This window comes from Mesocricetus auratus, unplaced genomic scaffold (assembly GCF_017639785.1).
Source record: "Mesocricetus auratus isolate SY011 unplaced genomic scaffold, BCM_Maur_2.0 Super-Scaffold_100003, whole genome shotgun sequence".
NCBI classification, from domain to species: Eukaryota; Metazoa; Chordata; class Mammalia; order Rodentia; family Cricetidae; genus Mesocricetus; species Mesocricetus auratus.
In genome coordinates, this window is record NW_024429188.1 from 80442513 (window position 1) to 80456436 (window position 13924).

General features: G+C 41.1%; 1 pseudogene; it reads left to right on the forward strand.

Annotated features, from left to right (window-relative positions):
- The first annotated feature begins 382 nt into the window (after positions 1 to 382).
- LOC110343199 lies at positions 383 to 820 on the forward strand (annotated as a pseudogene).
- Positions 821 to 13924: the final 13104 nt, after the last annotated feature.

The following is a 13924-nucleotide window of genomic DNA, read 5'->3' on the forward strand; positions in this document are numbered from 1 at the left end:
ATCATAAACATGTCTATCTGCAGTCTTTTGTAATTTCAATCCAAGCTAACTTCACTTTATTGCTGCCAGATTTCCTAGTAACCATGACTCAGGCTTTTACTACATATTTACTACGTATTTTCACTCTTATATTGTTTCTAGTACTGATTCAACTTTGTCCTGTACACAAACTGGGTCTAAAACACTCTCAGAGTACCTCTGTAACTCTCAACAGAATTAGTGACACAAAGTAAATTTTTCTCATCTAAATCACTTTATCCATGGTGACAATCTTCAATGTACAAAAACCTAAACTTATTACTGATAACGATTTCCTGAAAAATTAATAAGTGTTGGCCCCCGCCCCTCTCTGTCTTCTCTACCCCAGGAGCAACTCTCTTGCCTTGGCCCCTCACTCCTGAAAATGTATCCCTGCTCCAAGTTCATCTCCACCCGCTCCTTGATCAGGAGCACCTCTCAGCTGCTGAGTCGTCCCGGTCTGCAGTGGAGTTGAATCGACCACAGAAATATACAGATGAGGCCTTCTGCAGCTTGGCAGCCCCTCATCCTCTGACCTCACTCATCCCTAGCCGCAACTTCCAAACCAACGTTATTTCCACGGACATCGACACAGTTTAATAGGGCTGGATTGTTACAGTTGGGGTGCCTGGCTCTGGGGCTAGGATGAGGCTCTTTTTTGGGGGAGCATCATCATTGGTTATCCCAGGAACCCTTCTCTGAAACAACAGCTCTTCTCCTATGCAATTCTGGGCTTTGCCCTCTCAGAGGCCATGGGTTCTTTTGCCTGATGGTGGTCTTTCTCGTCCTCTTCGCCATGTGAAGCAGCCGTCTCCACATCCACCTCCATAGTTCTTTCGTGTCCTGTCTGCCCTGTGTGTCCTTTTCCTGCACGTCCCCAGGAAGTCTGGGGAAAGTGCTTAGCTCAGGGTTTGGCAGAGAGAAGACAAATAAACACTGTATTAATTTAAAAAATTAATAAGTGTTTATTAAGGTAACATGCATATAATGCCAAATATAATAAACTATGGAAGAATGTATAATGATAACTAAATTTTCTCCTCATGCCACATTGAAAATTTCTTCTCTATAGCAGGTGTTTTCAACTATGAAGGTGGTAACACAAGATGCTATGAGATTTTCTTTTGTAAACTATTTGTGTCATTCTAAAGCATGAACTTTACTAATATCAGTGCCACAATGCTATAAGGTCCAACACACCAGCTAGGACAAACTTTTGAATTTATTTAGATGCTTCTTCTTAAGGGTCACTCTTAAAGATACCTTACCACTCAACTTTGAGATTCCTTCTTTTTTTCTTTCCCCATCAAGTCCAATTTGTGTTTCCCTGCTGGTCCTGGGAGTAGGCCCTATTCTGAAAGGGATCAACATACCAAGGATCATATCATTAAAGGAAACTTACTCATCTTCTCCCAGAAGCTATCAAATGTCAATGGTTCCTCAGATAGTAATGTGATTTCATGTTCTCTTCCTACTGTCTATGCCAGGATTTTGTCTAGCTATAGTTTGAACGGGTCTTGTACATGTCGTCACAATTGCTATGAGTTCATATGTTCAACTGTTTCTTTGATATTTTCAACGTCATCTGGGTTTCACAATCTTTCCAACTCATCTTCTGTGAAGATTCCTGAGCCTTGGAGGGAAGGGTATGATATTTATGCCCCATGGAGAGCTGAGTACTCCATAGTCTCATTCTCTGCACATTGCCAAGTTGGAGGTCTATGTGTTAGTTGCCATCTACTGCAAGAAGTTTCTCTAATGAAGGTTTAGAGATTCTCTGATCTGGGTATAGCAATAATTCATTAGGAGTCATTTAATACTATGTTCATTTAGTAAAATAAAATATTGTGTTCCCTCCTAGGGCCTAGTCACAGGCTCCTTTAACAGTGTCAGATATAGCGTCCATTTCCTTAACTGAGCTTTAGATAAAAATCAGAAAGTGGTTAGGTACTCCATGGCATTCATGCCACTGTTGCAACAGCAGTAATTTCTTATCAGGCCAATCACTGTTATAGCTTGCAGAGTTCACAGACAAGTGAGATTGATAATTCCTTTTCTCTTAACCACTCAGCCATCTCTCCAGCTCCCTACTTTTCACTTCTGGAAACGTGTATAACACCTTCCAGCACCAGCTAACCAATATGGATGAGACTTCCAAATGAGTACTAGACTGATTTCTTCACGCTATATGACATAAGTGTGTGTTGTCTTTAACAATAGTTTTAGAGGGTAGTCAAGAGTATTGGCAGTAACTAGTAATGTTTTCCGGTGCCTGTGACCACCATTGGCCAACAACTTAAAAAGAGGTGACCTGTTTCTGGTACTGGAGATTTTATTTGCTATCATGACGTACATAGTTGGGGAATTGCTCCCCTAATGCAGGGTAGCTCCTTTGAACTTATTTTTGTATATGTATACATATACATCTTAGAAAATTTGTATGGTAATGAGTTTCCATTAGCTTTTTAAAAGGTCTTTTGGGTTAGTTATCCTTCCCCATATTTCATTCTTTACCTTTAAAATAAGAATATGCCTGAAACCAAACTGAGGGATTCTGAACTAATTTCTTTGGAAGAAAAGATTTCAAGACAACCTAATACTGACTCTGTCCTGTGGTTGTTAGGGATCACTTTTATGCAGATCTACAATGAAAAAGAGCAAGTATATAAAATAAATATACAAAATACCATCTGGGGAGAAAAGGAGCACCAGGAAATTTAATGTTGTAGACTTCTTCTAAAGGAGACAAGAAATGGAATAAAGGAAATAGTACCTTCTAAGCAAAACTCCACCCAACCATGAAATTTGTGAAAAGAAATTGCCTAAGGAATCTTCTGCTCCTAACGTAAAGGAAAGTATATTCCATAAAGTAAAGCATCAATAAATCAAGGGTTATGCAAATGTCTTTCAAGAAGGGTGCCAGGTTTCATCCCAAGCAAGCATCAGAGCTTAACAGCATTGACTTTGTGGTTCTGGCTTTAGAGTCATGAAGGATATAAGAGTAAAGGAGTTATGGAACCTTCCTCCATGAGTAAGAAAAGTCACTAAGGCTAGGCATGTGTCAGGAGTGTCCCTGCATAAATGACAGGGGAGGTTATTGTGTGAAGCTGTGAAGGTAAAACTCGGATTACCTTGGACATCCCAATATGATAGAGATGCCAGAGCCATGGGACGTCTGCCAAGAAGAGCTGCAGACAGGCAATGGAACCAGCACAAGAGAGAGGAGTATGTTACAATCAACAAACTAGAAAATTGGAACCATCTAAACCATTCAATATCAGACATGGAGTTGCAGGACTTGGAGATTGTCCTGCGGGGTTTTGGTCTTGCTTTTGTTCAGTATTTCCTCATTATGTCCCTATTCTTCCCTTTGGAAATGGTAATGTACATTCTGTGCCATGTTATGTTGGAAGTGTATAATCTGCATTTTAATTTTTATAGGTGGTTGCAATTAAGAGATTGTCTTAATTCTCAGAAGAGACTTTGGACTTTTAAACAGTGTTGAGACATAAAGACTATGCAGACTTTCAAAGTTGGACTAAGTGGATTTTGCATTCTCTCTCTCTCTCTCTCTCTCTCTCTCTCTCTCTCTCTCTCTCTCCCCCTTCTGTCTCCTCTCCCTCTTCCCATCTCAGTTTTTATCTCAACAGGTAAGCTCTCAGCTGCTGCTCCAGTGCCGTGTCTGCCTGTTGCCATGCCCCCCAACATGATGGTCATGCACTTTACTCTCCCCTGGAATCACAAACCCCAAATTAAATGTTTTATTTTATAAGTTTCCTTGTCCATGGTGTCTTGTCACAACAATAGAAAAATAACTAGGACAACACTCTAATCCTAATGTTTTGTCTATCACTCTCTTTATGTGAAAGTTTTTCTCAAATATGTTGGTCATTGATATGTTATTCACAGAGAAATAAAAGTTTAAAAAGTAGTCAGACTATATTAAATGCCCCTCCTCAATGATAAGGTTGATGACTACCTTATATGCCATCCTAGAACCTTCATCCAGTGACTGATGGAAGCAGAGACAGATACCCACAGCTAAACACTGAACTGAACTCCTGGACCGTAGTGACAGAGTTAGAGGAGTGATGAGCAAAGGGGTCAAGACCATGATGATGAAACCCACAAAGACAGCTGACCAGATAAGGGAGAGCTCTTGAATCCAAGACTGATGCCTAAGAGACCAAAAGGGGACCGATCCAGACTCCATAAATGTAGTCTCAGTGAGGAGGCCACAGAAATCACTGGAGCCTTGGGTAGTAGACCATTGTTTACCATGGTTTATGAATGAGCTTTGGGAGCCCATTCCAAATAGAGGGATGCTCTCTCATCCTGGACACACAGGGAAGGGCCTAGGTCCTGCCCTGGATGAAATGACAGACTTTAGAGATCCCCCCCAAGAAGGGCCTCGCCCTCCCTCAGGAATGATGTGGAGATTGGGTGGGGGGGCTGAGGGGCTGGTGGAGGGACAAGGGAGGAGGGGTGGGAGAGGGAGCTGGGATTGACATGTGATGCATTCATGTTTATAATTTAAATAAAAACATTACAAAAAAAGTACTCAGAAACTTTATATACATGAAAGAAATTTGTCATCTTGCTGTAGGATGTCCTAAAATGCAGCAATATTAACTGAATTTTCTATAAGGTCTTTGAGTTTCTGCAAAAAATATCACTCCAACTTTTTGGAGCTCATGAATAATATAGTAATATTTATGGCATTCTGTGCATCATATTAAGGAGAGTAATGAATTACCTGTGTAAAAAATAATTTCATTCACCTCCCACTTTCTGTTTTAGTGTCTTTTTCGAGCCATTTATATGATGAAGGTTGATGTTTTAATTACCTTAATATTGCTACAATGAAAAACCTTAGGCAAATAACTTAAAAAGAAAAATAAGTTTATTTAACTCGCAGCTTTTAAGCAGCAAGAGCTTAACAAGGGATGACCTTTAACTGCTTCATCTCATGGCATAGATGTCAATGCATGTGTGTGGGGGGAACATGTGAGCACATCTTTAACAAGAAAGAGTTTTGGGGAGGGAGAGGTCAGTGTTCCATAATCCTTTGCAAAGACATGCCTCCAACATCCGGAGGCCCATCTCCTACCAATATGTGAAACCTCATACAGGTTCAACCGTATCTCACTTGCACTACTTTGTAGATCAAGACTTGGGTCACAGACCTTTGTGGGACAGGCATCTAAACCACAGAATCTGATTTACACTTTCACTGTAACACCCCCTGCAATTGCTCTAACCTGTGGCTTTCCCCACACTGCTTCACCAATTTCCACTCCTCTGCTGTTTAACTTTCACAGAACTTTATTGTCTAATAATCCCATTCCAATTTTCTCCATCATTGCAAATGGGTATCTACTATATTCCTTTTGTATCTTGGGATGTTGAGTCAATACATTCCAGTAATCTGTATTTGATCTTTAACTTCCTGAAATGGATAAAATCATTTCAAATACGGTTTGATGTTTCTTTGGAGAATAGAGCATCAAAGAGCATTATATTCATTGCTGAGATAACATACAACTTATTTGGTAATAAGAGACCATGTTGTTAGTACAAATGGACTGAAACACTGCAGTACAAGTTTATATAGTTTATTCTCAAGAATTTCTAAGCATAGATCAAGAAGGCCTGATATACTGTTTAGAACAAGTATTTCAGTAGGCATTTGCATGCCTTGGTAGTGGTTATTCAGTTGGAGAGCTTGTTTTAAAAATACGTATTCAGATTTAGGATGGTAACACATACCATATATTTAATCCCAGCACTCAAGGGGCAGAGGCAAGCAGGTCTCTCTGAGTTTGAGGCCAATTTGGTCCCCATAGCAAGTTCCAGGCCAGAAAAAGATCCTTAGTAAGGCCCTGTCTCGAAACAAATTCATGAGCCTTGGGTTTGCAGAATGTCTGAGCATTGGCCTAGCTTCTCTCTTTTCTCTATATGCAAAACACAGTCCTTGAGTAAGAACCATAGGCCACTGGAAAGCCAGCAACAGCAAAGATTGGGCTATTTATGTTTTCTTCTCATTTCTCCCTCAATTTTTGCTAACTCTAAAGGGTAGAAGACAGGATTCAATGTGAGTTCTTTCAAAGAGTAATAACTGTATGGGCAATCTAACTTTCCAGACAATGTTACTTCAGTAAAAAAAATCTACCAGGCAATCAGTTAAACACTGATGTATTTAATCTACACTGAGTAAACTCACTGGCCTATGGTCATCGATGTGGTTAATGAAGATAGGAACAGTACTACAAGTCAGAGATTTCCGTGCTTTTGAGATGTCTAAATCTATAACAAAAAATGTTAGAAATCATATTATAGTGTTTCTCAAACTTAGCTACCAGGAAAAAAACTCCTGTAAGGATGAAACATTAAAATTCCTTGAATTTGCATAGTATATTCTGAGTCTCACTGGGAGAATAGATTGTTTTTAAAGAAGAAGTAGAGGTCTAATGAAGCCAACCCAACATTATTGATTCACCTTAAAGATCTTTAAGACCTTTAGAACTTTAACATTTTCTCCCTCAGGAAAACCATAAGTGAGACAAACAGAACTTTTGATTTATAAATTCTTGAGATAGATATCAGACATAACTTTACCAGAGGGTTTGCAATATGACCCAGCAGCTGATTTGAGATAGATATTAGACATAACTGTACTAGAGGGGTTGCAATATGACCCAGTAGCTGAGAGCACAGGTTTTGGAGTCAGGCACACCTGTGTTGAGTCTAGCCTGCATCACTGAATAAGTTAACCTCTATAACGCTTATCCTTTCCATACACGGACGTCTATTCCACTATGTTCATAGCAGCATTATTTGTAATAGCCAGAATGAAACTGGAAGTAAGCTAGATGTCCCTCAACTGGAAAGTGGATAGAGAAAATGTGGTATATTTACACAATATAGTACTACTCAGTGGACAAAAAAACAATGGAATCCTGAAATTTGCAGACAAATGGATGGCACGAGAAGAAACCATCCTGAGTGAGGTCACAAAAGGGCAAATATGGTATGTACACACACATATTTGGATTTTAGACAAGAAGCAGGGGAGTGCCAGCCTGCAATCCCACCGCTAGTGAGTCTGGGAAACAAGGAGGATGCTAAGAGAGATATGCATGGTATCCCAAAGAAGGGGAATAGGACAGGATCTCCTGAATGAATTGGAGCATGCAGGGACGGGAGAGGGAGTTGGGGAAAAGTGAGGGGGAGAAGTTCAGGGGAGAGGAAGACATGAGGGAGCAGGAAGGTTGTGTTGGGGGAAGAATAGAGGAGAGCAGGATGAGAGATACCATAATAGAGGAGGTCATTATAGGTTTGAGGAGAGATCTGGCACTAGTGAGATTTTCAGAGATCTACAAGGATGACACCAACTGACAAACTAAGCAGTAGTGGAGAGGCTACCCTAAATGCCCTTCCCTGATAATGAGAATGATGACTACCTTATATGCCACCTAGAGCCTTCATCCAGTGGCTGATGGAAGCAGAGGCAGACACCCACAGCTAAACACTGAACTGAACTCATGGAAACCAGTTGCAGAGAGGGAGGAGTGATGAGCAAAGGGGTCAAGACTGGGCTGGTGAAACCCAGAAAAACAGCTGACCTGAACAAGGGGGAGCTAATGGACCCCCCAGACTAATGGCTGAGAGGCCAGCATGGGACTGATCCAGACCCCCTGAACGTGGGTGTCAGTGAGGAGACCTAGGCAACCTATGGGGCCTTGGGTAATAGATCAGTATTTATCCCTGGCATACAAATGAACTTTGAGTGCCATCCCACATTGAGGGATGCTCTCTCAGCCTGGACACATGGGGAAGGGCCTAGGCCTTGCCCTGAATGAAATGACAGACTCTAGAGATAACTCATGGAGGGCCTCACCCTTTCTGGGGAGCAGAGTGGGGAATGGGTAGGGACTGGGGAATTGGTGGCAGTGCGATGTGGGAGGGGATGGAAAGGGAACTGGGATTGACATGTGAAGCAAGCTTGTTTCTAATTTAAATAAAAAAGATTTAAAAAGAAAAAAATAATTTTCTTTGTCTCCTAAAGCCCTAAACATGTCTTCAATTCTAATTACCATAGAGTGGGATATATTCCTTAGCTTACTCTTTTCTGCCTGTAGGTATCCTGAAGGAAGCATTACTAAATTATCTTATCTTGCTACCCTCAGTTCTCAGTTATAATCTCTTAAGGAGACTCAGTATCTGGGGAAGTTCTTCATTGGAGAGCAGAGCTTCAAAACAACTGATGAGAGTCTGAGGAGCCATTTTGAACACTCCATGAGTATGTGATAAAGAGATTCAAACACCAAACACTCTAGGAGGTTGAGCTTGTCACTTATACCATTGAGGAGGATATGGGTCCAGCCATGAATGAAAGGTCACACAAGCTGCAGAATCAAAGCTGTGTGAAGAAATGATTCCCAAAGGCTAGGTGCCCACTTAACTTAGCAAAAGATGGCTTAAAGAAGACATTGACAGATGGTTTTAAGCAGTATGGAAAAATTTAAGGGTTTGAAATCATGACTGACAAAGGCTATGGACAGAAGAGGGGCTCTGCTTTTGTGAACTTTGACGAATATGACTCTGTGGGTAAGACTGTCTTCCAGAAATACCATCGTGTGAGTTGCCACTATTGTGAAGTAAGAGACGCCTTGTGGAAGCAAGGGATGGCTAGTGCTTCATCTAGCCTAAAAGGTTGGAATTGTTCTGGAAAATTTGGTAGTTGTCATGAAGTTAGTTTTAGTGACAGTGATATGGTGCTTTGGAGGCAGCTGAGGTGGGGTGGCTGTTGTAGAATTTTGTGGCCATAATGGATTTGGTAATGGTGGCTATGGAGGAGTTGGCCCTGTTTACAGTGTAGGAACCAGAGGCTATAAATGTAGCAGACAGAGTTATGGAAACCAGAACAGTGGTTATGCTGGTTCATGTGAAATCTATAAAATCTATAAGCCAAGAAATTACAGAGAGCTTTGATGATGGTAGTGAGAGAAATTTTGGAGATGGGAGAAGCTACAGTGGTCTGAGAAATTCCATAGTCAGTCTTCAAATTCTGGATCTATGAAGGGAAGAAACTTTGAAGGCAGAAGCTCTGGCTCCTATCATGGTTGAGGCCAACAATTTTTGAAACCTCAAAACCAAAGTGGATCCAGCAGTTCCAGCAGCACTGGTGGCTATGATGGTGCAGAAGGCTTTAATTATCGCTGAGAAACAAAGCTTAACAGGAGAGGAAAGGCAGAGAAGTGACAGGGAATCCGCAAGTTACAACAGAATTGTGAGCTCAGCCAATCACAGAGGTAACAGTGCCTAGCTGCTAGGAAAATGAAGTCATAAACAATGCTCATGTGTAGGCAAAAAAGAAAAAACAAGGACTGTATTTATGACTAATTTTACAGCAGTTCGTTTTAGTTTCTGTTCTGTGGAGTATAAAGCACTCCAACAAAGGCTTTAATGTGGGCTTTTTTTTTCCTGTCCATACTGTTGATTGCTAAACGTAGTGGAATGATTGTGATGCTAAATAAATGCGTTCTTAAAAATAATAATGTTTAGTAATTGGTGGTACTTAAGTATTTTGTTTTGCCTGTAGTTTAGGAAGCAGTGAACAAGGGTCTAGAGGCCAACTCTGACACATGGCCTCTTTCATTTAGCTCTCAAGAAGAGTCATTTTTAGTTTTAAATGGTTGGTTTATCTATTTATTTGCTCTTTTCTTTTCTGTTTGTTTTTTTTTATTGTGGCCCAAAGTGGCCTGGAACTCACTGTGTAGTACAAGTTGCCCTTGAACTTGTAGCTATCCTCCTGTCTCAGGATCTTGAATGCTGAGATTGCAGATGTGAGTCATGTCTGGTTTAAAGTGTTAGTTTAAAACACCAGCTGAGTGTACAGGTCTGTAATATCAACAACACTGAGGAAGCAGAGTCAAGAGGATTGTTACAAATACAAGTCCATCCTGGTCTAAATAGTTGTTTTAGCTATTTAGCTACACAATGAGACTGTCTCAACAAAAACCAAAAGGAAAGAAACAGAGACCCAGAGACAGAAACAGAGATAAAGGAAAAGGTAAAATCATGTATGCCCCATAAAGTCTACTATCTATCTGGCCTTTTGTAGAAAAAAAAATGATGTGCTAACCTTTGCTATAGACAATAAGCAATTTGAGAGCAAGGATTTTTTCCCTTCTCATTATATGACCTACTCATAGCACAATGCATGGAACATAGCACACTCTTGTGATTGTTGAATAAAAGAATGAATTGTCAAGTACAATTGATAGTGTGTGTTCATATGTGCATGCAAATAGCTGTCTGCACACATGAGTGCACTGCATGTAGAGGCCACAGGACAATATCAGGTATCTGTTTCCATCACTCTCCACCTTATTTTTTAAGACAGGGTCTCCCACTAAACATGGAACCTATTCATTTAGCTAAGAGCTCCAGGAAGCCTCCTGTCTCTATTCCTTCAGTGCTGAGGTTGCACATCCACTTCATTACGTCCAGTTTTTATGTGGTAATCTAGATGAGAAACCAGGTCCCCATGCTTGCAGACCAGACACTTTATGGACTAAGCCATCTCCCAAGGCCACAACTGGTATATTTTGAAGTGCAATGTATTATTGCCTTTCAGTGCCACAATAAAATGCACACCATCAGGGTATGCTGTTTCTGACTCTAAGTCAGCGGTTCTCAGCATTCCAAAAGCTCTTAATACACTTCTTTACATTGTGGTGACCACCACAACCATAAAAATATTTTCATTGCTACTTCATAATTGTAATTTTGCTGCTGTTATGAATTGTAATGTAAATATTTTTTTGAAAATAGAGGTTTTTCAAAGGGGCTGCAACCCCCATGTTGAGAACCATTGCTTTAGATGAAAACTTGGACAGATGGCATTTCTGCAGTCACACCAAATAACAGAACAGAATCTTGAATCAGCAATCAGTATGCAGTCCATCTAAGAGATTAATCAAATTCCTCAGTCTTACTTGGTCTGGTGGCACAGGCTTGTAATCCCAGTACTTGGGAGGTAGAGGCCAGAGGAGGATCAGGCTCAGGAAGAGAGTAATTTTGAAGCTTACATGAAGAACTACATGACGACCAAAAACTAAAAAATATTTTACCTTTCCCTTCCATTTGCCAACTCCTGTCTGAATCTTCAAAAGACTAGACGTATGAACACGGAAAGAAAATGAGGGGATTGTTCATTTCTCCCCCAGTGAAATGACTTCCTACTCCTGGGGTCTCTGTGAGCTTTTCAAAGGCCTCTGTCACTGAGAATCCTTCTTGTGTAATCTGGGAGTTCTGAACTGACATGGTTCTAGTTAGTGTTAATTCCTTCTGTGGTGAGGTATTCAGAGGTTATCTCCAGCTTCATGTTGCTGGGATTCCTGCCACCCCTCCTCCAGGTGGTTCTATTTTACAGGGTCCCGAATGAGTTAATCCCAATTTGATTCGCTGGAAGCACACATGGTCTGTCAAGAAAAACTAAGCAAATACGGAACAGTTCTAACACTGTCAACCATCTCCTTCTGCTGAGGGCTACACTGGCTTCTGTAGCTCTAATCCTCTGCCTCTGTTGCAAACAAGAAATGACAAGTTCTGGTGCGTTATTTTCCCCTTGCTACCTAGCACATATATACATACCTGCTACCTTGGGAAAAGTAAATTTACTTACTTTTTGGCAAAGTGTGGGGAGAATGAAATCTAATTTTTGCCAACCTGTGCTACCGGCTATTATAAGAATTTAAAGAGAAACTGGAGGCAATGGCGGGCTGTAGAGCAGTTGGTAAAATGTTCCTCTTCCATTAGTGCTCCATCAGGAGAGCACTGTTACATGACTGTACTTGAGGTATAGGAGATCTCTCGTTTTTATGGAAGAGGAAGTGAAAGCATCTCCAGTACCACATGAGCCAGGCACAGTGGTGCAAGCATGTAATCACAACACTCAGGAGACAGAAGTAGGAGAGTCAGAAGTTCAAGGTTGTCCCTGCTGCATACCAATGTTAAGGCCAGACCCCCTCTAAAAACAGTATTCCAAAGAAAAGAAAAAGAACACAAAATGGTGACTGGGGTGGAGGGGGGAATTATCTCTGGGAGGAGTTGGGGGAAAGAGTGGGAACATGAATGTGATCAAGATACATGGTATAAACTTCTCAAAGTAAATTAATAAATATTACTTTTAAAACCCAACAAAGGAAAGTTAGGAGGTAAAGTACACAACATATGTAAAATTAGTTGTGAGAGAGTTTAATAGAGCAGGATTGCCCAAACTTTTGGCACTACACCATGAAATTGTCATCTACAAAGTTCACATTCAAGAACTGGACAAACATCTCCTGTATCCAGACAGGACTTCCAGTGGAGGGATTGGGAAACCAACCCAGGCACAAACCCTTTGACCTACAATTGTCCTGCCTGCAATGTGCTGGGGTAAAAGTGACACAGAACTTGTGGGAGACTGCTTCAATTGAGACCATTGATAAGAAAAGGAACCCATGCCAGACACTGGATGGCCAGAAACCAGAGACTGGAGAACCCAGAGACATAGGATGGGACGAAAGATGACTGGTAAAAAGTCAGTAAAATGATTTCTAATGATACTCTGCTATACTCATAGATTGGGACCTAAGAAAATTGTCATCAGAGAGGTTTCATCCAGCAACTGATGGGAGCAGATGCAAACACCCACAGTCAAGCATTAGGCAGAGTTTGGGGAATCCTATGGAAGAGGGGAGGAAGGATGGTAAAAGAGTGAAAGAGGTCAAGGAGGCTACAAGAAAACATCCTACAGAATCAACTAAGCAGGACTCATAGGGTCCCACAGAGACTGAACTGGCAATCAGGGAGCCAGCATGGGTCTGACCAAGATCCTCTGCATATATGTTATGCTTGTGTAGCTTGGTGTTCTTGCGGGACTCCTAACAGTGGGCACAGCGGCTGTCTCTGACACTTTTGTCTGCTTTTGAAACCCTTTTCTTCCTATTGAGTTGCCTGATCCAGCCTTAAAGTGAGGGGATGTGCCTAGTTTTATTATAACTTGACATGCTGTGTTTGGTATCCCTGGAGGCCTGCCCTTTTCTGGGCAAATGAAGGAGTCGTGGATCTGTGGAGAGACTGAGAGGGGAAACTGTGGTTGGGATGTAATATATGACAAAATAATAAATTTTTAAAAAAGAATTGGGCAACCAATTTACAGAAAAAGCAAACACATACACTACACACACACACACACACACACACACACACACACACACACACACACCCTTCATAATGTCTTAATCAAGTATATGATTTTTTATTAGGTTGTATTCATAGATATCCCTAACTGCCTTCTGCCCACGTGCTGTATGTTATAAACACCCCAATAAGTCGTTTCCTGGGGAGAAAGTCAACTCAGGCCCTAGTTTCTTCCTCTCTTCTGTTACAGAGACAGACGGGTATGTCTTTCTCAAGAGCTTTCCAAAAAAATCGGGTTGATATTCCATCTTAAGGATCTCCAATTTGTTTGTTTGCTAGTTATTGTCGGTGGTGTTTTGTTGTTTTAAGAAAAATATCTCACACTATAGCCCCGGTTGACCTCAAAAATCACTAAGTATCCCAGGCTGCCCTGGAACTCAAGGAAGTTTTCCTGCATCAGCCTCGAAGGTGCAAGTATCAGAGGCATGAACTACCTTACCCTGTTTAAACTCTCCCAGTTTTGAAATCAACAACAATCTCAAGGGTTTTAGGATGGTGGGTGCAAAACGCCCAGCCATTCCAGGCCTAGCAGAGTTCTCTGTTCCCAAGTCCATTCATTTCATAAAGATAAAGATCTTTTCTTTACAGGTCAGCATCCAGCTTGGACTCTTGCACACCTGCTAAGCACTCGAATTTTCAAGCTTGGGCTCTT